Genomic DNA, 22,359 nt, shown 5'->3' on the forward strand with positions numbered 1-22,359 from the left:
GGCCCATCTGGCAGTCCCATGGCAGCCTGTACAAGGCTCGGTTGGTCCTTGCAAGGTCCGTCGGACATCATTCCAGTTGCTTCTCACCAGCCTTACTGTTTTCACATCGCCACTGAATCACCATATACAGAACTTATCAGGAATGTGGAACGCCTTTGGCATATCGATACAGTTCCTTATATCAGTGAGAAGACTGCAACCCGTTCTAAGCAAGACCAGCGGGCTCTCACCCTCCTACAGACAGCCTCTGAACGCGTAGCTACTGACGGTACTCAGCGCTATGCTACTCCACTGTTGAGGCGTCAGCCAGCCATCCCACTTTGTGCTTCGCCGGCTGCTGTGATGCCCAACCTACGTTGCACTGAACGCCGGCTAGCCAAGGACACAGCTCGAGCGGCTTCATACTGTACGGAGATGGACAAACTACTTCAGGCCGGCTACGTTTCAGAGATCTCTACGGAAGAGGCCGCAACTTTCACCGAATCGTGGTATGTACCACACCATATGGTGCACCACAATGGAAAGGACAGAGTTGTCTTCAATTGTTCCTTCTCCTTCAATGGCCTCTCATTGAATGACCAACTCCTCCCGGGACCGACGCTTGGTCCAACCATGATTGGTGTCCTGATGCGGTTTCGATGTCATGCCGTCGCCATCAGCGGAGATATCAAGTCAATGTTCCATCAGATCCGCTTGATGCCAAAAGACAAACCTCTCCTACGTTTCCTGTGGCGGGACATGCAAAGAACGTCTGAACCACGGATATACCAATGGGAGGTGTTACCATTTGGAACAACGTGTAGCCCCTGTTGCGCCGTCTTCGCCCTGCAGCAGCACATCAGAGACCACGAACCTCCAGATTCCCCCCTCACGCATGTGATCGACCAGTCCTTCTATGTCGACAATTGCCTCCACAGTGTAAGTAAACCAGAAGATGCCAAGGCTTTGGTCGATGACTTGCGAGCACTTCTGATGAAGGGAGGTTTTGAGATCAGACAATGGGCCAGTAATGTGCCTGAAGTTGTCGCACACCTACCCCCTGAAGCACAATCGACTAGCAGTGAGCTATGGCTGTCCAAGGCCAGTGACAACCTTCAAGAGCCCACACTTGGACTGTGCTGGGATTGTTTGAGCGACACGTTGAGTTATAAGCATCGCTCTAACGAGCCTCTAGCTGCCACTCTACGTAACGTCTACAGCGTCCTTGCCAAGCTTTACGACCCATTGGGCTACATTGTGCCATTTACCACAAGATGTAAAGTGCTTGTCCAGGACATGTGGAAGGCTAACATTGGCTGGGATGACAAGATTCAACCATCTGAACTTCTCGGAAAATGGTTGAGTTGGGTGCAGGAAATTCCTACTCTGCAGCAACTCAAGTTACATCGTCCCTATTCACCAGCCAGTGGAAATACCGGCAATGCAGCCCGTCATATTCACATCTTCTGTGATGCTTCAGAGCGCGCCTACGGATCAGTAGCTTACATGCAAATAACGGATGACAGACAACAAGTCTTCGTTTCCTTTGTGTTTGCCAGATCGAGAGTTGCGCCGCGTAAGCAGCTGTCCATCCCGCGTCTCGAGCTCAGCGCCGCACTTACAGGGGCACAGCTGGCAAAAGTGATCGAGACTGAGCTCACAGTAACGCCTGAGCACATCACTCTTTGGTCTGACTCCACAACAGTGCTGTACTGGATTAAATCCGAATCCTGCCGCTACAAAGTATTTGTTGGAACACGTGTAGCAGAAAACCAGAATCTTACCAGTCCATCTCAATGGCGGTATGTTGGTAGTCTACACAATCCCGCAGATGACATAACCCGAGGACTCACCTTGAAAGAGATGGTGCAGGATCACCGCTGGAACAAAGGTCCACATTTCCTCCTTTTGCCAGAGAGAGAGTGGCCCATCATGCCCTCATCTGAGGCAGAACCAGACACTACCGAGTTAAGGAAGTCAGCCTTCGTGGGAGCAGTCTCCAGCGCCTTGCCCACACAACATCCTGACCTGAGTAAGTTCTCCACTTGGCAAGAGCTTCTTCAGGAAACCGCTAGCTCCCTTCATGGGGCGGCCAACACTAACACCACAGTAAAGTGTTCAGCAACAGATTTCGTTCAAGCAGAGAAGCTTATGCTTCAAAAGGCCCAAGAAGACTGCTTTGCTGATGAATTGAGAGCCCTCAAAGTTGGACGTGCGCTTCCGTTAAACAGTCGTCTTATATCCCTGTCACCAGAATACGACAAAACCACAGAGCTGCTGAGAGTCGGTGGTAGATTGAGCTGTCTAGTGACCTAGGAAGGAGACGATGGAGGCACAGTCAATTCATCGCCGATCGTTTCTGGGCATCCTTCATCAGTCACTACCTTCCAGGGCTCCAAGAGCGTAGTAAGTGGAGGAAAGATGGTAAGGCACTCTCCATAGGCGACGTTGTCCTAATCGTGGATCCTCAACTCCCCCGCGCATCATGGCCCGTAGGCCGGATTACCCTGACGCATTCAGGAGCAGATGGACGCATTCGGACTGCCACGGTTCAGGTAAAAGACCGCATCTATGTTCGTCCTGTCGCCAGACTCATTCTTTTTCCAGCTGTTGACGACAAGGACGAAGAAGGGACAACCAAATAGACTTTCTCCCATTCATTCAACTGCCACGTGGACAGTTGGGGGCGGCTTTGTCCGAAAGTCTATTGATCCGACACCGACTTTTCCGAGGTGCACTTGAATGCCTCCTCAGAAAGCGGGACACTTATGAGAACGCTGCGCGCTCCTTGGTTGGTCTCGCGCTTAGGGAGGAAAATGGACTTACGAAACCCCTTTTTCCCGTGACATTTGTGTGCGTTTATGAAACCCCAGACCACACACACACACACACACACACACACACACACACACACACACACACACACACACACACACACACACACAAGTACACACTCAAACCCACCAACATACACTCCTGGAAACCTGTATACTCACTGCTGTTGAGAATAAAGTTGATGCAAGATTCTCTGACCGGACTCGTCCATAGTGCTCCATCCCTAACCACTAATCCACATCCTTACAGATACATTTGTTCGCCAAACACATTTCTATTTGTCTCAATATGTATTTGACTTGCAATTTTTAAATAGTGCATTTGTAATAAAAAAGTGTTGAATTAATTTCCATTATATTTATTAAACTGCATTGCACTGCATTGAACTGCAACGTTACAAAATATGTGCAATAGCATGTACCGTAATTTTCGGACTATAAGTCGCGGTTTTTTTCATAGTTTGGGTGGGGGGGCGACTTATAATAAGGAGCGATTTATATGTTTTTTTTCAAAAATTTTCAATAAAAAAAAAAAAAGTGAAACCGCGATAAACGAACCGCAATGTAGCAAGGGATTACTGTAATTTGAATTTCAAGTGACGTCAGCAGCGCGGCGGTTGTTTACATAAAGGACAAAGATTGACTCGACGGAGCTCTCTTTCACTTCCGTGGATTGAAGTCGGGGGCCGGCGCTCGGCCGGGTGGCTGTCCAGGGACGGTGGATGGGGCTCGGACATGGCTTTTACGCACGCCCGGTCCTACTCTACGGAGGTCTCTTTCACCTCCGTGGATAGAAGTCGGGGGCCGGCGCTCGGCCGGGTGGCTGTCCGGGGACGGTGGATTGGGCTCGGTCATGGCTTTTACGCACGCCCGGTCCTATTCTATGGAGCTCTCTTCCATTTCCGTGGCTGGAAGTCCACGCCGCCACACGCCTGGAAGTTTGTTTTGTTAAATAAAGAGCCATTTACCAAACCCACGTCTTTCCTTGAACTTTGTTAACGCTACAATATAGTTATATAGTAGATCTGTGGAATAACGACGAGGCTGACGTCAGGGCGCACGCACGCGCGGCGTTGTTGACTATGGACGAGGAATTTGATCGATGGATTTAATGATTTAGAGTGCACAGATGGTTTGATAACATTATTGCTTATATAATAGTTATTTGATATATAATTTATATATCGTTATATGGGCCTGTGGAATATTTTGAAGTGCAAGAGCCGTCAGCGGCGCGCACGCATTGTTGACAAAGGACGATTGATGGATTTAATGAATTGGAGTGACACAGATGGTTTTATTAACGTGTTATTTATGTAATAGTTTTTTGAATAACTCTGAATTTTACGTCAGGGCCGTTCTCAGCTCTTAGTTTGTGTTTATGTCACGTTAGCATACCTATCGTTTAGCCTGTTGTTGCTCGTTCATGACTGTTCTTGGTGTTGGATTTTGTCGATTAAATTGCCCCCCAAAATGCGACTTATACTCGGGAGCGACTTATATATGTTTTTTTTCACTTTTTTGGGCATTTTATGGCTGATGAATGCCTTTAAATAAACAAAAATTCCATTTGAAAGTGCTTTCAACAAACAATTGCTACAAAAACTTAAAAGACGGGTTACAGGCCATCTCGTATTTCGTAGTTTGTCTGACTGTGCCTTCTCTGTGAGGTGTCAATGTCAACAGGCAAACTATTTGCTCAGCTGGCAAAGACTTTGCTTCTTACAGCACCAATGTGCCAGCTCCTAAAATGTACTAAACTCCGTAGCCTTGAGTTAGGGAAATGGCTGAGGAGCTGACATGAGGAGACCAAACTACCACCTCACTGTTACTTTGCCTCAATCCCATCCTCGAGTCAATTCTGATATATGTAGGTATGCATTAAATCGAGACGTTGTTGATTGCAAAGCTACGTCAACTGCTGGATTGTGCATTGATGCTTATCCAAATGCTACCACTGGCACCATCAAGACCCACTGGTGTGCTCTTACCCCACATCCTAGATTCCTCTCCCAAAGTGGGACAGATCACATAATCCCTATTGACTTTCTCTTGTTTTTTCTGCCAATTCCTGCATTGGATTTGTCTCACTCAATGATGCACCCCAGTCCATCTCTCCCACATTAATCCATATTATTACTTTTCAATACCTACACTAATTATAACCCCCCCCCCCCCCCAACATACATAACTGTCACGCACACACATGAACCCTTTCAAACTTCACCTTGACACACTTGCTATAATACAGATTTAGACCGAAATAGAAACAAACAAGTTTAAAGCCATTGAAATAAGTACAAAGATTTCTACAAAAGACAGCAAGATAGAGGGTGCGTTCCTGCTGGGAGAGGCGAGTTGCATTGGTCCTTCCCCAGTGGCAGTACGCGTCTCTGGGCTTGTGACAGGCTGGGCAAACAGTCGAGGAAAAGTAGCACAACGGGATGAACGGTGGCACTCCAGCGGTGGTCTCTGTTGCAAATGTGTATCCAAATCACAAGGGAATAAAGTGTGCAAGAGAATTGGGTTCATTCCTAGTCGACAGCTAATCTTGGAGCTCTTACACAGTCTGCAAACAAAAACTGTCGTTGGTCCGGTGAGAGAAATGAAAGAGGCTAAAATTCTGAATTCAATGACAGTCTGTAGCAGCTGGCTGAGAGGCCTAACATGCCATTTGCCGGATGACTGCTTATTTGTAATTACTCTACATAGTGTATCTCGACAAAAATAGGGGCAAACATTTCCAATGTCTCTGACTGACTTCCACAAGGAATTTGCCTACCCATGCCTGTGTGGGTTGTCTCCAGGAAATCCAATTTCTTCCCACGTTCCAAAAACATGTACAGATTGAAATAGAATGAGTGTATTTGTCTACATGTGCCCTGTGATTGGCTGGCGACCAGTTCAGCGTGTACTCTGCTGTTACGACTCATGATATTTTGTGGGAATACTACAAAAAATGCTGCTATTTGAAAATCACAATCCGCTAATTCACGGGCCGCATTGTAGTCATAGCTTCTTTCGGAGTGCCATTATGACTGTCAACCCAAATAAATGTATGAGCACCTCATATTATATACAGTAAAAGCTCCAAAACAAACTGACAAATAACTCGTTTTCAAAGCAGACGAGTAAAAACTGGTCAAATATTTTAAAAAAATATATTATTAAAAGTGAAGACAATTGCCAATTCTAGTAATGACACACGAATTTGATGCACGATTTGTCTTCACGGGCCACATAAAATGATGTGGCGGGCCATATCTGGACCCGGGCCTTGAGTTTGACACCTGTGCTCTAACAGTACTATAATCACAGGGCGAGTCACCTGAAAAGGACAGAGTGTCAGCAAGGATAATCGATTGGGAGCAGGCAGTGTAAAGCAAAATTTCTTATCAACTTTTGGTCATTTTGCTTCGCTGATAGTAAAACCAAACTATTGTATGTAAATGATTTGAAACAGAGGCGTAGCCAAGCCGGGGCGAGCCGGGGCGGCGCCCCGGTTAGGACTCCCTGCGCCCCGGTTGAAAAAAATCGGGCTTTTTCGATTCTTCATTTTCATGCCGTTTTTTTCTTTCGGTCTTGCGCGAATGTGCTTGCGCTATTCTATGTGCGCGATGTTATCCATTCACCGTTTGCCTCCCGGACCCGGATGTTGTTTTAGCGATCAGCGAACGGCGTGGGTGATGTTCGATTTTTTTTCCTGTGGGCGTGCGCCCCTACTGGAAAAAATCCTGGCTACGCCTCTGGTTTTAAACATTTATTGACAGTTTCCTCCCTTGGGATGGAAGTAGTTATTTATTAGGCCAACGCTCTTTTTCTGTGTTGCCCCAAGTGGTCCTGCTCCCTCTTTTGCAATCCTGGACAATTCAAAATGAAGTGACCTTGTTTACTACAGTAAAATCAAATATGATCGTCTTTACGCACAATCGATACTTCACAATAGTGACGTAGATATATAGACTGACTTTGTATTTTGATTTAAAAAGAAAATCTGCATGAAACAAGTATAAAATAATTAAGGAAAAAAGTTAATTTTTAGGTAAGGTAGGCTTTACCTAAGTGAAATATCTTATATATGTGATTTTTTTGTTCTTTTCACTTGGATGCAGTATACCTAGATCCCTGGTGCACTTCCATATATTTTTTTGTATTTACTACATATTTAAAGAATAAACATGCAATTGATCTGAATATGCAAACTCCAAAATAATAAACAACAATCCATTTTTACAGTCAACATCAATCAAAATAATTACTTTTACATCACGGCAAGTAAACAACATGGCTGAGAAGTGATTGCTTATCATACCATCCACAGTCATGGTTTCATGAAATAATATTCACACATAGCAAGCAGCATTTTTGCACAGTCACTGATACTACAAGCAAGAATGAACCTAAGTAAAAAGCAACATTTAGAATTGTGCAGAAGTAAGAGACTTACCGTTTTTTTCCGTGTATAATACGCCCCCATGTATAATACGCACCCTAAAAATGGCATGTTGATGCTGGAAAAAAGCCTGTACCCATGTATAATACGCACCCATTTTTTTTTTTTTTTTTTTTTTTTTTTTAAGTCCCAATGATCGTCACACACGCAGGGAGGCAATGGGTCCCATTTTTATAGTCTTTGGTATGGTCTTAACTAGGCTGGATGTATTTTTTTTTGTTTTTTTGTTGGCGTTGATTTCTCCGACTGCCCCTAAAGGCACCACCGCGATCAGATGAAAAGAGAGGAAAGTGACGTGCGGACGTGTGAAAAAGGCGGCTCTGTATGGGAGAGACGTTGAAGAGGAATAGAAACACCCTTGGAAACCAAAACTTGCCCCTCGTCGTGACTCGGAGCCGCAACAAATGTTTCGGATTTGTGTAGGGTACATTGTGACAGCAAACGAGCAGGTGATCGAGCAAGCGTCTGATACGAGAGCACTCCGTTCGTATGGAGCGTGTTTGAAGTGAACAGCAGAGACGAAAGGAACAAGGCAAAGTGTTGTGAAATAAAATATTACCTGTAATACGCATTTTGTTATTTGCTGATTGTATTAAACTATCACATTCATTGTCAGTCAAGAAGAGAAGAGGACTATTATCCCTTCTTTGACGAAATGACCAGAGCACAGTACAAACACACTATTGTTCTTTCGGTATTTATTCAACCCACATTCTTTCACAACATGACAAGAAGAGAACAATACATAAATCAATACTCGTACCAGTACCCTGATTTAAAAAAAAAAAAAAAAAAAAAAAAAAAAAAAAATTTAAAAAACATTTGTACCCATGTATAATGCGCACCCCAGATTTTAGGACAATAAATCAGTTAAATTTTGCGTATTATACACGGAAAAAAACGGTATGTTTCATTGTACCTTTTAGATATGATTTGAATGAGCCATTGATCGTAGTGTGCAAAATGGTGTTGGCTGTTTGTAACAATCGATCACTGATTAGCTGGTATCTTGTGAATCAGTCCATGAGATAGAAGGAGAATATGAATGTGAAAACAAACCCACTGCACAAAAATGGCATTATAATAAGCTAAGTAATATGTTGCTTTTTACTTAGATGTGTATCTGCTTGATTATCATTTATTCACTTATCTTGCCTACCTCTTATTCTCATGAGGGTCTCTGGGGTGCTTGAGCCTATATCAGCAGTCTTTGGACGGTAGAGGGGTACACCCTGAATTGGCTGAAACCAATCACAGGGCACATAGTATATCATCGAACAACCATTCACACTCACAATCACCTACGGATAATTCGGAGTGGTTGATTGTCCTACCATGTCAAGTCAAGTCAAGTTTATTTGTACAGCCCTAAATCACAAGCAGTCTCAAAGGGCTTCACATAGACAAAAATTTGACAATTATTCTCAAAGCATCCCCTGATCTTAAGCTCCCAAAAGGGCAAGGAAAAACTCAAAAAAACCCTGCCAGGGGAAAATGAGAAACCTTGAGAAGGGACCACAGATGGAAGGATCCCCCTTTCAGGATCACCAGGCTGCAATGGATGCAGAGAGGGCACAAATAATACATAATATGAAAATCAATGAAAAAAGTGGATGTCCAAGTCAGAGCGAAGGGCTGCCGGAGGAGCCCTCAATTGTCCTGGCAGTGTCTTCGAGGAGGTTGAGCTGCAGTTCCCCCATCCTGAATTGGCCCACGAGAATCCAGATAGCCGCTGTCAGCTTGGGTGCCACCTAACCACCCCCGGCCGGGGAGGGGTGGGGGGAGAGGGAGAGAAAACAAACTCCAGCCGAATCGGCCACTACAGGTTAATTAAAGGCCATATCATAGAAATGTGTCTTTAAACGTGTCTTAAATGTTTCTACTGAGGTAGCAGTTCTAATATCCATTGGTAGGGCATTCCAAAGCTCTGGAGCCCGAATAGAAAATGCTCTAGACCAGTGGTTCCCAAAGTTGGCGGTACCGCCCCCTGGGGGCGGTGGAAAGATCTGGGGGGGCGGTGAGGAAGAAAGGGGCGGTAGGGGGGCGGTAGGGGGGCGGCAGTCGATTTGTACACAACACGCCGCTCTGGCCCAGTCAGATCCGACAGCATAGACTACAAAAGCAAAAGCTCAGGTTTGTAATTTCAAGCTTGTAATGTTCAGAATTTTATCTTATAATAAAAACCGCATTCTGGCGGTCAACATCATCTTGAGTTCAAGTCAACATGAAATTGGGGACTCGCCAGAACGCGCCGTGTTGTGTTGTGTTGAGCTGGTTAGGGCAGTGGTCCCCAACCACCGGGCCGCGGACCGGTACCGGTCCGTGGGTCACTTCTTTCCAAGCAAAGAAACCGACTGAAAATAACTGACCGCGGGGATCTACGACTTCTTCTTAGTGAGTTCCAGCCTGATGTTGAGAAGCTTATGTCCCTGCACCAAGCACATCCATCCCATTAATATTACGTGTGAGACAATGAAGGTTACTGGTGGAATGTTTATTTACGATTCTATGTTGCTGAAACAGTTAAAACTGCTAAAAAATAAATTGGTTTACTAAATACTAAATTGGGTTTTATTTGTGAAATACACATTTGTGTTTAACCTTTCTCTTTTCAAATTGCAGCAAACCAAATATCAAGAAAAGGTGTTTGTTTCCCTATGTGCCTTGGGGGGGGCGCTAGGAATTCACTGGGGAGCCAAAGGGGGCGCCAGCCTGCAAAAGTTTGGGAACCACTGCTCTAGACCCTGCAGACATTTTCTTGGCACTCGGTGTCGCTAAAAGACTAGCGTTTTGCGAACGAAGGTTACGAGACGGAACATAAGGAACAACTAGGTCGACGAGATATGAAGGCGCTAAGCCATGCAGTGATTTATAGGTTAATAGAAGAACCTTGAAGTCACATCTTAAATGGACCGGGAGCCAATGTAAGTTGGCTAATATTGGGGTAATGTGATCAAATTTTCTTGTCCGTGAGAGCAGCCTTGCAGCAGCATTTTGTACTAACTGTAGACTTTTGATGCGGGACTTAGGAAGACCAGAGAATAATACATTACAGTAGTCCAGGCGCGACGTGACGAACGCATGTATAATTCAAGATTCAAGATTCAAGAGTTTTTTATTCGCCATGTTTGAGCGTGCCAAACAAGGAATTTGACTTCGGTAAATCACAGCCTCTGTTCAACATTTAGGTGACTAACAACACTCAGGACATGTGAAAAATGGCAAATATTCTCAAACATCCCCTGATCTTAAACTCCCAAGAGGGCAAGGAAGAACTCAAAACTCCAGCTAGGGGAACTGAGAAACCTTGAGAAGAGACCACAGATGGGAAGGTCCCTTATCCAGGATGACCAGGCTGCAATGGATGCAGAGAGGACACAAAGTACAAACAGTGTAGACAAATTCAAAAAAGGTGTGGAGAGCAGGATGTTATTGCACAGTAATGACTCTGAGACTCTAAGAGTGGTGTGAGTTCATCAGAGCAACAGCCTGGGTGAAGAAGCTGTCTCTGTGTCTGCTGGTTTTGGCGTACCGAGCTCTATAACGCCGTCCGGAGGGGAGTAGTTCAAACAGACTGCAACCTGGGTGGGAAGGGTCTGTAGAGATGTTCCTTGCACGTTTCCTGGTCCTGGAGAGGTACAAGTCTTGGATAGATGGGAGGTTGATTCCAATTATCTTTTCTGCAGTCCTGATTGTCCGTTGCAGTCTGTGCTTGTCTGGTTTGGATCGGCCTCCTTTGGAGGCCGATCCAAACCAGACAGTGATGGAGGTGCAGAGGACAGACTGGATGATGGCAGTGTAGAAGGTCTTCAGAAGCTCTCGCGGCAGGTTGAACTTCTTGAGCTGTCTCAGGAAGTACAGCCTCTGCTGGGCCTTCTTCCGGACAGAGTCTATGTGGCCGGTCCATTTCAGGTCCCGAGAGATTGTGGTTCCCAGGAACTTGAAGGTGTCCGTGGAGAGAATAGTATTACTGCGGATAGTGAGGGGTAAAGGTGGTGAAGGGTCTCGCCTGAAGTCCACTGTCATCTCCACGGTCTTGAGCGGGTTCAGCTCCAGGTGGTTTTGGCTGCACCAGTGGACCAGCCGCTCCACCTCCTGTCTGTACGCAGTCTCATCACCGTCCTGGATCAGTCCGATGAGAGTGGTGTCGTCAGCATACTTCAGGAGCTTCACAGGAGAGTCACTTGAGGAGAAATCGTTGGTGTAGAGAGAGAAGAGCAGTGGGGAGAGAACGCACCCCTGAGGGGCTCCAGTATTGGTGGTCCGGGTGTCAGATGTGATGCCCCCCAGCCTCACACGCTGTCTCCTGTTGGTCAGGAAGCTGGTGATCCACTGACAGGTGGAGGCAGGCACCGCAAGCTGGATGAGCTTCTGTTGGAGGATGTCAGGAGCGATGGTGTTGAACGCCGAGCTGAAGTCCACGAACAGGATCCTAGCGTACGTTCCTGGGGAGTCCAGGTGGTGCAGGATGTAGTGCAGTCCCATGTTGACCGCATCATCCACTGACCTGTTTGCCCGTTAGGCAAACTGGAGGGGGTCAAGCAGGGGGCCCGTGACATCCTTCAGGTGGTTCAGTACTAACCTCTCGAAGGATTTCATGACCACAGATGTCAGTGCGACAGGTCTATAGTCATTCAAACCTGTGATGGTGGGCTTCTTGGCCACTGGAACGATGGTGGAGCTCTTGAAGCACGAGGGCACCTCACACAGCTCCAGAGAACGGTTGAAGATCCGTGCAAAGGTGGGCGCCAGCTGCTCAGCGCAGACTTTCAAGCAGGAAGGTGACACGCCGTCTGGGCCCGGTGCCTTCCTGGTCTTTTGTCTCCGGAACATCTGGCGCACTTCCTCCTCGCGTATCTGGAGTGCGGGCGCGGCCTCTGCAAGAGAGAGAGTGGGTGACAACGTTGATAGAGGTGTGGACGGAGCAGTTGTGGGGAGAGGTGAGTATGTAGATTGTGCTGCAGGAAGTCCCGTTGTGTGGGAGGACCGATCAAACCTGCAGTAGAACCTGTTTAGCTGGTTAGCAAGCCTTGGGCTCTCCACAGGACGGGGGGTTCGTTTCTTGAAGCCCGTGATGCTCTGCAGACCTTTCCACACTGTTGAGGGATCAGGATTGGCAGAGAGGTGTCTCTTCAGGTACTCCCCGTAACACCTCCTGGCTTTCCTGACCTCTCGGTTCAGTGCGTTTCTGGTCTGCTTGAACAGGTCGCGGTCGCCGCTCCTGTAGGCCTCCTCCTTGACTTTGCGCAGCCTCCTGAGGTTCGGTGTAAACCAAGGTTTGTCGTTGTTGTACGTGCAGAAGGTCTTAGTCTGCACACACAGATCCTCACAAAAACTGATGTATGATGTGACAGTGTCAGTGAGTTCATGCAAGTCTGAAGTTGCAGCTTCGAAAACTCCCCAATCGGTGCAGTCAAAGCAGGCTTGGAGGTCCTGCCTTGACTCCACTGTCCACTTCCTCACAGTCCTCACCACAGGCTTAGAAGTTTTTAGTTTCTGCCTGTAGGCCGGGATCAGATGAACTAGACAGTGGTCCGAGAGTCCTAAAGCTGCACGAGCCGCAGAGTGGTATGCATCCTTGATCACGGTGTAGCAGTGGTCCAGAGTCTGTGCCCCTCTGGTGGGACACGTTACGTGCTGTCTGTATCTGGGGAGTTCGTGTGCGAGGTTCGCCCTGTTAAGATCACCCAGAACAATGATTTGTGAATTTGGTAGAAGTTTCTCCTTGTCTGTTACCTGGTCAGCCAGCATCTGCGTGGCTTCACTCGCACGTGCGTGTGGTGGAATGTAAACAGCCGCCATGACGATCGAGGAGAACTCCCGTGGTGAATAGAACGGCCGGTAGTTTATGAAAAGTGTTTCTAGGAGAGGGCTGCAAAACTCTTTCAACACCGTGACATCAGTACATTAGTACTTCTACTGTTCATTAATGTAGAAACAGAGACCACCTCCCTTTGATTTTCCGGAGAGCTCCGCGCTGCGATCTGCACGCGTTAGCCGAAACCCCGCTAGCTCCACGGGGTGGTGGGGGGTTCGTTCGCTGAGCCACGTTTCAACAAAGCACAGTGCGGCGGATCTGCTGAAGTCCGTGTTCCTTGAAGTGAGGAGCAGCAGTTCGTCCATCTTGTTCGCCAGGGAGCGGTCATTCGCCAGATGAATTGACGGTAGGGCAGAACGGAACCCTCTCTGCCTCAGCTTTACGAGTTTTCCGCGCCGCCGTCGTCGCGCTAGCTTGTATAGCACCGCCGCTCCGGCTAGAATCTCCGACAAACAGTCTGAATCAGAGAGAACAGGAGAGAAAATACCAGAAGAAGACTGTCCGATGTTTACCAGCGCTTCTCTGGCAAAAGTGATCCGGGATGGACAGCAGAGGACACAGAAAACACACAAAATAAGACAAAGAAACAGAGAGCGACTCACCGTGGCTGCCATCCGCGGCGCCATCATATGAAGTCATAATAGTTTCCGCATCACCGGTCGAGAGGATCGGACGAATCTTTGCAATATTACGAAGGTGAAAAAACGCAATTCTGGTTATATTCTTAATGTGCTTTTGAAAGGAGAGCGTTTGGTCAAATATTACCCCGAGATTAGTTACAGTATCGCTCTGAGTGATAGTACGGTTATCTATAGTTATAGTGGTTTCCTTAAATAAGTGTTGATAACGAGTTGGACCAATTATCAACATCTCAGTTTTATCTGGGTTAAGACGAAGGAAGTTGAGAGACATCCATTGCTTGCACGCCTCAAGATTACAACAATCCCGCGGATCTGTCATCGATAAAGGCATATATAATTGGGTGTCATCCGCGTAGCATTGAAAACTAATATTATATTTACGTATTATGTCCCCAAGCGGAATCATATAAATATTAAATAGAATTGGTCCGAGTACCGATCCCTGTGGGACATCACACGTAACATTATAGAGCTCAGAGGACGTATGCCATGGACCACTCGGTGCGTCCTGTCTGATAGATAGGAATGGAACCAGCCTAGTGCTGACCCTGAAATACCAACACAACTTTTAAGACGCCCTAATAAAATATCGAAGTCTACAGTGTCGAAGGCAGCACTAAGATCGAGTAGTAACAATACAGATGAAGTGTTTGGAATGGATTCATGTTTGTTTTTGGAATGTGGGAGGAAACCGAGGTACCCAAGAAAACCCATGTAGGCACAGCGAGAACATACATACAAACTCCACACAGGATGCCCAGAGCCAGAATCAAACCCTGCACCGGCACCCTTCATGGTGGCGTTGTGTCACCTTGGCCACACCACTGAAAGATTTTTGGTTGGCCCCTGTGCATCGCGGCATTTAGGAATCAGGGCAATATTTGAGTAATGACCAGTGTGACGTCACTCAGAACTTGCTAAGTACAGCATCTCTGTCTTATTTTACTGATGATTAGCCATTTAATAAGATTGATAATGTATACAGTGTTCCCTCGCTATAATGCGGTTCACCTTTTGTGGTCTTGCTGTTTCGCAGTTTTTTGAGGGTGGCATTATCATGCTTTTATTATTTGTTTGCTTAACAACATAAGAATGATAAACGGCAAATGGATTTCACTTATATAGTTCTTTTTTTTGACACCATGATTGTCAAAGCCCTTTACCAAGTCTCATTCATCTATTCACACACCCCTTCATACCCGCAATGTGTTTTGCAACAGCTCATGCTTGAACTGTTTCCATCTGTACTGCCTGGCGCACTGACACACTGTCCCTGTCTGAAGCATGGACAGCAAGCATCGGCACTGTTTTTGATGCAGGCAGAAGTGAAAAGAAGGGAGGAACATAACCCTTTCTGATCAAACTTGTGTGAGTTCATCTCATGACACATGCCTAGGAAGACAAAATAGAATAGTAGCCAATGAAGAAAAAGCCAAATAATGTGGCCTCAATTTTACGCACTTTGATGCTACACGACTTTCTGTCTAACGCGGTTTGGTCATGAACACCATTTTTTTCATCATATTTCATTTTAAATGGATGTAATCGTAGAAAAAAGAAGACAATACGCAGTTTCTACTTTTGACTCCGCAACGGCGTGTCGTTTATTCTTTTTCTCCTTCTGTGTTCCTCAGTAACATGGTGCTGCGAAACTACCGTCAACCCGTTGTCCATTTCTCCTAAAGGGAAATCAGCAATAACATAAAGGTTGTACATTAGCACAATGGAACAAAGCCACCGGCAGTAAGCAGGGGAAGGGTCATGACACAACATAAAATACATGGTGAATGATATTATATTAATTTTCACCCAGAACAATAATGTTATTCCCCAAATGCAAACACGTGTATCTTAGTACGTATTTCCCGAATGAATTTTCCGATACACTCGTATGCATGGCTCTGAATTTTTTTCCCCTTCCAAGACTTTCTAAATGACGCGCTTTCTGCGTGAACGGGATTCCCAAATTCTGGACCCCAAAGTCTGCGTTAAAATCAAGTCTTAATTGTAATACAATGCAGTCTTTGAAAACTTAATAATCTCCCCTTTCATTTTCTCTATCTGGGAAAGAGTGCACTTGAACAGCGTTTTTTTTTTTTTGTTTTTCTTTATCTACCACTAACGGCGGCTTGCGTCAATTGACGCTCCATCGATGCAACACGTTACTGTCGCACTTCACATATTAGCGTGCATGTTGTTAGCGTGTGTCATGCTAGCAAGCACGTCATGTTAACGCGCACGTCATGTTAGCGCGTACGTCCCGGGTTGGTAGGGAGAACGTTACCAAGTGACGATATCCTGGCGGAGTGACGTTGTGACGAGTTGTAATTGCCTTTTTAGTATCAACATGAAGAGAACAAAGTCAAAGTAGCGCTCAAAGTCAGCCTTCAAAAGAGACTACTGGATCAACGTCGTAAACCGAAGACCCCCTGTACTTTATTAAAAAAAGTTAAAGTTAAAGTCCCAATGATCGTCACACACACATCTGGGTGTGGTGAAACTTGCCCTCTGCATTTGACCCATCCCCGTGTGATTTTGATCCATCCCCTGGGGGAGAGGGGAGCAATGAGCAGCAGCGGCGGCGCGCTCGGGAATCATTTGGTGATCTAACCCCCCAATTCCAACCCTTAATGCTGAGTGCCAAGCAGGGAGGCAATGGGTCCCATTTTTATAGTCTTTGGTATGACCCGGCCGGGGTTTGAACCCACAACCTTCCAGTCTCAGGGCGGACACTCTACCACTAGGCCACTGAGCTGGTTACTTGCCGACTATTATGTATTGATATTGTTTGTTTATTTATTTACTTATTTATTACTCAACACTTTATTTATTGCGCTGCACTTTATGTATTACTCTCCACTTTGTTAGTCGTGCAATGTTCTCTTTTGTACTTTCTGTGTGAGCTACTGGAACCAGAATTTCCTGAGGGAGCAATCCCAAGAGATGAATGAAGTTGAGTCTATGTCTAAAATGATGAGCCTGATGCATTTATTGGGTTGTTGTACTTGAGAGGGTGTATGAATGCCAATACCTTTCCACTAGATTTTCTGTGGTCAGAAAAATATGAATGACAAGCCTTTCATCTAGAAATGCCTTGTGAAATCCAGAAAAATAAAACAGTCCATCATTTTGATGTGCGTTCTACTCCTGAAGAGTGAGTGAAAAAACATTGTTGTCAAATTTTGTTGTCATAGGTTTTGAATAGATTTGTTGAGAAGAGCCAGACAACTTATTCCACATGATTCACTTACAGTGAATGAACAGCTGTTTCCGAACAAAACTCGCCGTAGGTTCATGCAATACATGCCTAATACAACCGACACGTTTGGAATCAAGTTTTGGATCCTAGCTGAAGTTGGAACGAAGCCGTATCTGGGAAATAATGAGCAGAGTCAATAAATTGGGGACACATATAGGGATGACACTTATGGAGCTGTACTTTGGGCGTGGCTACAACATCAACACTGACAACTTTTTTACGAGCAAAGATCTGGCACTGAAGCTTATGGAAAAACAAATCAATAGTTGGTACTTTTTGATGGAACAGAAGAGAGGTTCCAAGCATGGTCAGTGCGCTTGGTCAAATATCAGTCAAAGCCCTCTAAAACTGTTGTACTGTTATCAGCTCTGCACAAAGGTTCTGTGCCAGACAGATGGCAAGAAGAAGCCAACATATATATACTATATTACTGGCCAATTGTCAGATAAGTGGGGTGTAGCCGCAACAGAACCGTAACCGTATGTGATGTTTGCGTCCAAACAAACGTCGACAAACGACAAACGTCCTGTATGTCAGTGGTCCCCAACCTTTTTTGCGCCACGGACCGGTTACGCGTCAGAAATATTTTTGCGGACCGGCCTTGATATAAATAAATAATAAATTTATATAAATAAATAATACATTTATAAATATATAAATACGATGAAATAAAATGATACGACTGGCGTAAAAACAAATATAAAGCACATAAAAATAAAATTCACCATTACGTTGAATTATTGGGAGCACCGAGCTTGTTTCTCAGAAACAAGCCGGTCCCATCTAGGCGTAATCGGAAACAATGACACCCGAAGTGGTTAAGGTTTGTCTTTTAATGCAGGATGCTTGGTCTTCATGTGCCGAAGCAGTTTTGAAGGCTTAATTTCCTCGTTAGCTCGCCTGTTGCCACATGTGCTGAGTGCTTGGCGCGTCAGATTCACCTGTGGCGATAAATCCATATTTTAAGTCGGACTCCAGAAATGTTCTTTTAAATGCAGCTTTCCTTTTCTTAGAAGTGGTAGCCTCTTCTTCTTCAGTCTCTTCATTGGGCTTGTTTCCCTTTCCAAAGAAGCTTTCCAAACTACTCTGTTTCTTGCTCATTTTTGCTTGCCTGGCGGGCTCGACTGGGGTGACATGTCACGTGACCGAGACGAGCGTCTTGTGTCAAGAGACACAGCGACGGATGTAATTGGGAGATAATTGCCAAATGTTTTACATTTTTCAAAATAAATTCTTACTCATTTTTGCTAGCTTTGCGGACTCGACTGGGAAAACATATCACGTGACCGGGACGAGCATCTTGACCAGAATGAATTGATCGTCGATAAAAAAAGTCTATATATATATTTTTCTTTTTTCCTGTGCGGCTTGGCGGCCCGGTACCAAGTGACCCACGGACCGGTATCGGTCCGCAGACCGGGGGTTGGGGACCACTGCTGTATGTGGCAAATGCATGGCTGGAATTTGCATGTCCTGCAAGGATCGTGCTGGCTGATATCAGAGACAACCACAAAATGTCTGTGACTGAAATGCCCGTAATAGAACTTTTTGATGTTGATAACTAGTATAGTAGTACAGTGGAGCCTCGGTTTTCAAACACAATCCGTTCCAGAAGGCTATTCGAGAAGTGAAGCGTTCGAATTCCGAATCATATTTTCCCATTACAAATAATGGAACAAAAATGAATCCGTTCCAAGCCAAACAAAAACGCCTTGTTTAAGCATTTTTTCATTTGCGCATTTTTGTCCAATCGCGCAACGGCAGCGCACCGCCGAACGCGCAACCGTAGCGCGTCGCCGACCGCGCAACTGCACCATGCTGGTCGCATTATTGTGACAGAGCCGTCGCTGAAATTTAGAAAATATTTTTAAAGTCCTGCTGTACTTTCCAAAATTTAAGTGGACCTCAGTGTGCATGTAGCTTAATTTGGTCCGATCGCGCAACCGCAGCGAGCCGGCCGCTCAGTGTCGCATTGCTTATAAGATAAGATAAGATAATCCTTTATTATTCCCTCAATGGGGAAACTCCTGTGTTAGGAGCAGTACACTTCACATATACACACACGCATGCGGGGAAGGGGGTAAAAGATTTAAAAAGTAAAAGATATATATAATTAAAAAATATGGACAGAATATACACAATACACAATATACAGTGGAGATAAAAAATATTAGATAAAAAAATAGTGCAAAGGAAGAAAAACAGTGCAAAAAAAAGCAGGTAAAAAGAGTGTGAGGTAGACAGATATTGCACATATGATTGCACATATGGTTATTGCACGTTATTATTGCATGTTATTATTGTCCGTTAGCTACTGGTTGTACAGTCTGATGGCAGCAGGGAGGAAGGACCTGCGATGCCTCTCGGTGGTGCATCGTGGGTGACGAAGCCGGTCACTGATGGAGCTCTCCAGGACAGTCTCATGAAGGGGCTGGGAGACATTGTCCATGATGGAGGACAGCTTAGCCACCATCCTCCTCTCCCCCACCACCTCCACCCGGTCCAGACTGCAGCCCAGGACAGAGCTGGCTTTCTTCACCACCTTGTCCAGCCTCTTCCTCTCCGCTGCAGTGATGCCGCTGCTCCAGCAGACCACCCCATAAAAAATGGCGGACGCCACCACAGAGTCGTAGAAGGTCCTCAGGAGGCCGTCCCTCACTCCGAAGGACCTCAGTCTGCGCAGCAGGTGGAGTCTGCTTTGGCCCTTCCTGTATAGGGCCTGAGTGTTAACAGTCCAGTCCAGTTTATTGTTCAGGTGAACACCCAGGTACTTGTAAGAGTCCACAATTATGGAGCGTCTTTGTGTTTGAGGATGGCTTTACTGCTCCCACTTGCTTCCTTTGGAGGCATGATTAGAGTTGATGCAATCCTCAGAGTAACGAGAACGTAATAATGAACGGAGAACCGAAATCGAAAACGGAGGCTCCACTGTATATACAGCATCTTGCTATTCTTGGTATTGACAATGTGCACTTATTTGATTTATTGATGCTTGAGACGTTTCAAAAGAAAAATGCAAAATTTGCAACCACAGCTGTTAGGATTGATAAATTATCTTGATCGTATGATTATGTTGGAACGTAGACTAGAATTATTAATTTTGTTTAAACCTTTCTGCTTTCCTTGACTCTGGAAAGTTTAACCATTCAGTTGTTGAAACTTTCCAAATGATCTGGAAACATTCTTGCTTAGTTAGTCATCTAAAATGCTCCACTAGTTTCTGTTTTTCACAACCTTGTAAAACAATGAGCTGGGACCCTCCGCACTGATTAACCAGTTGCTGAGGTGACCACCAAACATGTCCACTGTCACCCCCACCCTGCTTGTTCTCAATAAATATGTTCTTGCAAGAGACCGAACATCACTGTATGTAGAGTGACGAACAATTTCTCCACTTGCAAGTGCTCAAAGGGCATACTGTCTCCTGTGTGGTTCTTGCAAATAAGTTAGAGTGAGCACAACTCTTACATTTTTGTGCCGGGACCCGGATCCCAACATACCTACTGCTGAACGACGGAGGACGACGTGCTGCACTCCGTCGACGGGCCAGCGTCCATTAGCCGGACCTGGTAAAGAAAGACCTGGGAAGGAAATTCTTCGCTGGGCCAGCATCTTAGGTCTGCCTTTGTCTGAATAGCGGCGGATTGACGGCATCCGGAAGTGCAACGAACCAGGGGACAAGTAAGTTAAAGCCCTAAAGTTGTGTGGTTATGCTGATGTGAAACGCGTAAGAGTGAAAAGTGCATGAGATATAGCTTGGGTTCAAGTCCCAGTGGAAGGAACTGGCTAAGAAAAGCAGAGCTTCGTTTTCGTTCATCGAAGGAGTGCGTAGATTCTTCTTTGTCTGTTTGTCCAAGCTATGGGATCTGGCTTGGGTTAGAGTCCCAGTGGAAGGAATGTGCTAAGAAACACAGAGCTTCATTTTTGTTAATCAAAGAAGAGCTTAGATTTCTCTTTGTCCGTTTTTCCGAGCCAAAGAACAGCTTGGGTTCGAGTCCCAGTGGAAGGAACGGGCTAAAAAAAACAGAGCTTCTTGTGGAAGAAAAAGTATGGAGTAGAAGGGAAGTTGAAAGTTGAAATGTGGAAGATAGTGGTTGAGGTTTTAGAGGAGAGTGTGGCTAGGAAGACAAAGGGACTGAGAAAGGAAAGAAAAGAGAGAGAATTGAAATGTGCTACAGTATGGTTGAGAGCTTCACAAGAGAGAAGAGAACACATATTAGAGACAAAAAATAGAAAGATGAAGGATGATGAGGCCGCAAGTATGTTTGTTAGGCCGGAGGACAATGAGGCCCCAGTGCACAGACGCGCTGTAGCTCAAGCCGCAGCTCAAGCCGCAGCTCAAGCCGCAGCTCAAGCCGCAGCTCAAGCCGCAGCTCAAGCCGCAGCTCAAGCCGCAGCTCAAGGTGCAGCCCAAGCAGAGGGACAGAAGGAGCTTTCCGCTCCTAAACAAAACTTGTATCCAAATTTAACTGACCTGAACCCTGCCCCATATAATAGCAAAAAGGATCATGGTCAGATTATCAGAACTCCTGTACAAACAAGAAGTATGACCAATGCTGCTAGATTTTCCCCAAATTTAGACAATGTTGATGTGTACCCAATGATACAGGTGCCAAACCCTATTGCAGGGGAAGGCTACCCTCCACATACATGTGTATTTCGGCCTTGGACTTTGGAAGAGGCAAGAAAAGCAGTAGAAGGGGTTACCCCTGTTGCAGAAGACCCAGATAAATGGGCAGAAGACATGGCTGGAATCATACATTCCTACAGATTGAATGGCCATGAGGCAGGAGAAGATGCAATGTCTTTTTGGGAAAAGACTGGGCAAAGGTTAGAGGGAATTATACAGGTAGAAAAAACATCAAGGGCCTTTCCCCTATCCCATTGAGGGAAATCAATTGAGAGGGGAGTATGCAGCACAATGAAATGATCTTGTGCAGAGAGTGAGAACTATATTTCAAGGACGAGCAAATTATGGTCATTTAGCAGGAATAAAACAGAAGATACTTTTTATTTAGATGCTTACTTAAAAATGCTTTGTAAAGCATGTCCTGTTTGTGTGAAACATAATCCACAAGGAAACCTGAGACCTAAGAGAGGCTCATTTCCAAAACCTTCTTACCCATTTCAAACCATGCACATGGATTTTATTGAACTCACACAAACTGGACCTCACAAATACTGCCTAGTGATGATTGATGCATTTTCCAAATGGGTGGAAATAGTTCCATCTAAACGGGCAGATGCCTTAACAGTGGCAAAAGCCATTTGCAAAGCCATCATACCAGCTCATGGCATCCCAGAAATCATTTACAGTGACAATGGTCCACACTTTGTGAACCAAGTTGTACAGAACATGGCTGTACACCTTTGTT

General features: G+C 45.5%; 1 long non-coding RNA gene across 1 annotated transcript; it reads right to left on the minus strand.

Annotated features, from left to right (window-relative positions):
* Positions 1-2,125: 2,125 nt before the first annotated feature.
* LOC119132917 lies at positions 2,126-20,499 on the minus strand. Its single transcript, XR_005100003.1, has 3 exons — positions 20,489-20,499; positions 15,183-15,185; positions 2,126-2,279 (listed from the first exon to the last, which is right to left on the minus strand). It is a non-coding gene; the product is annotated as an uncharacterized LOC119132917 (long non-coding RNA).
* Positions 20,500-22,359: the final 1,860 nt, after the last annotated feature.

Source organism: Syngnathus acus, chromosome 13 (assembly GCF_901709675.1).
Source record: "Syngnathus acus chromosome 13, fSynAcu1.2, whole genome shotgun sequence".
NCBI classification, from domain to species: domain Eukaryota; kingdom Metazoa; phylum Chordata; class Actinopteri; order Syngnathiformes; family Syngnathidae; genus Syngnathus; species Syngnathus acus.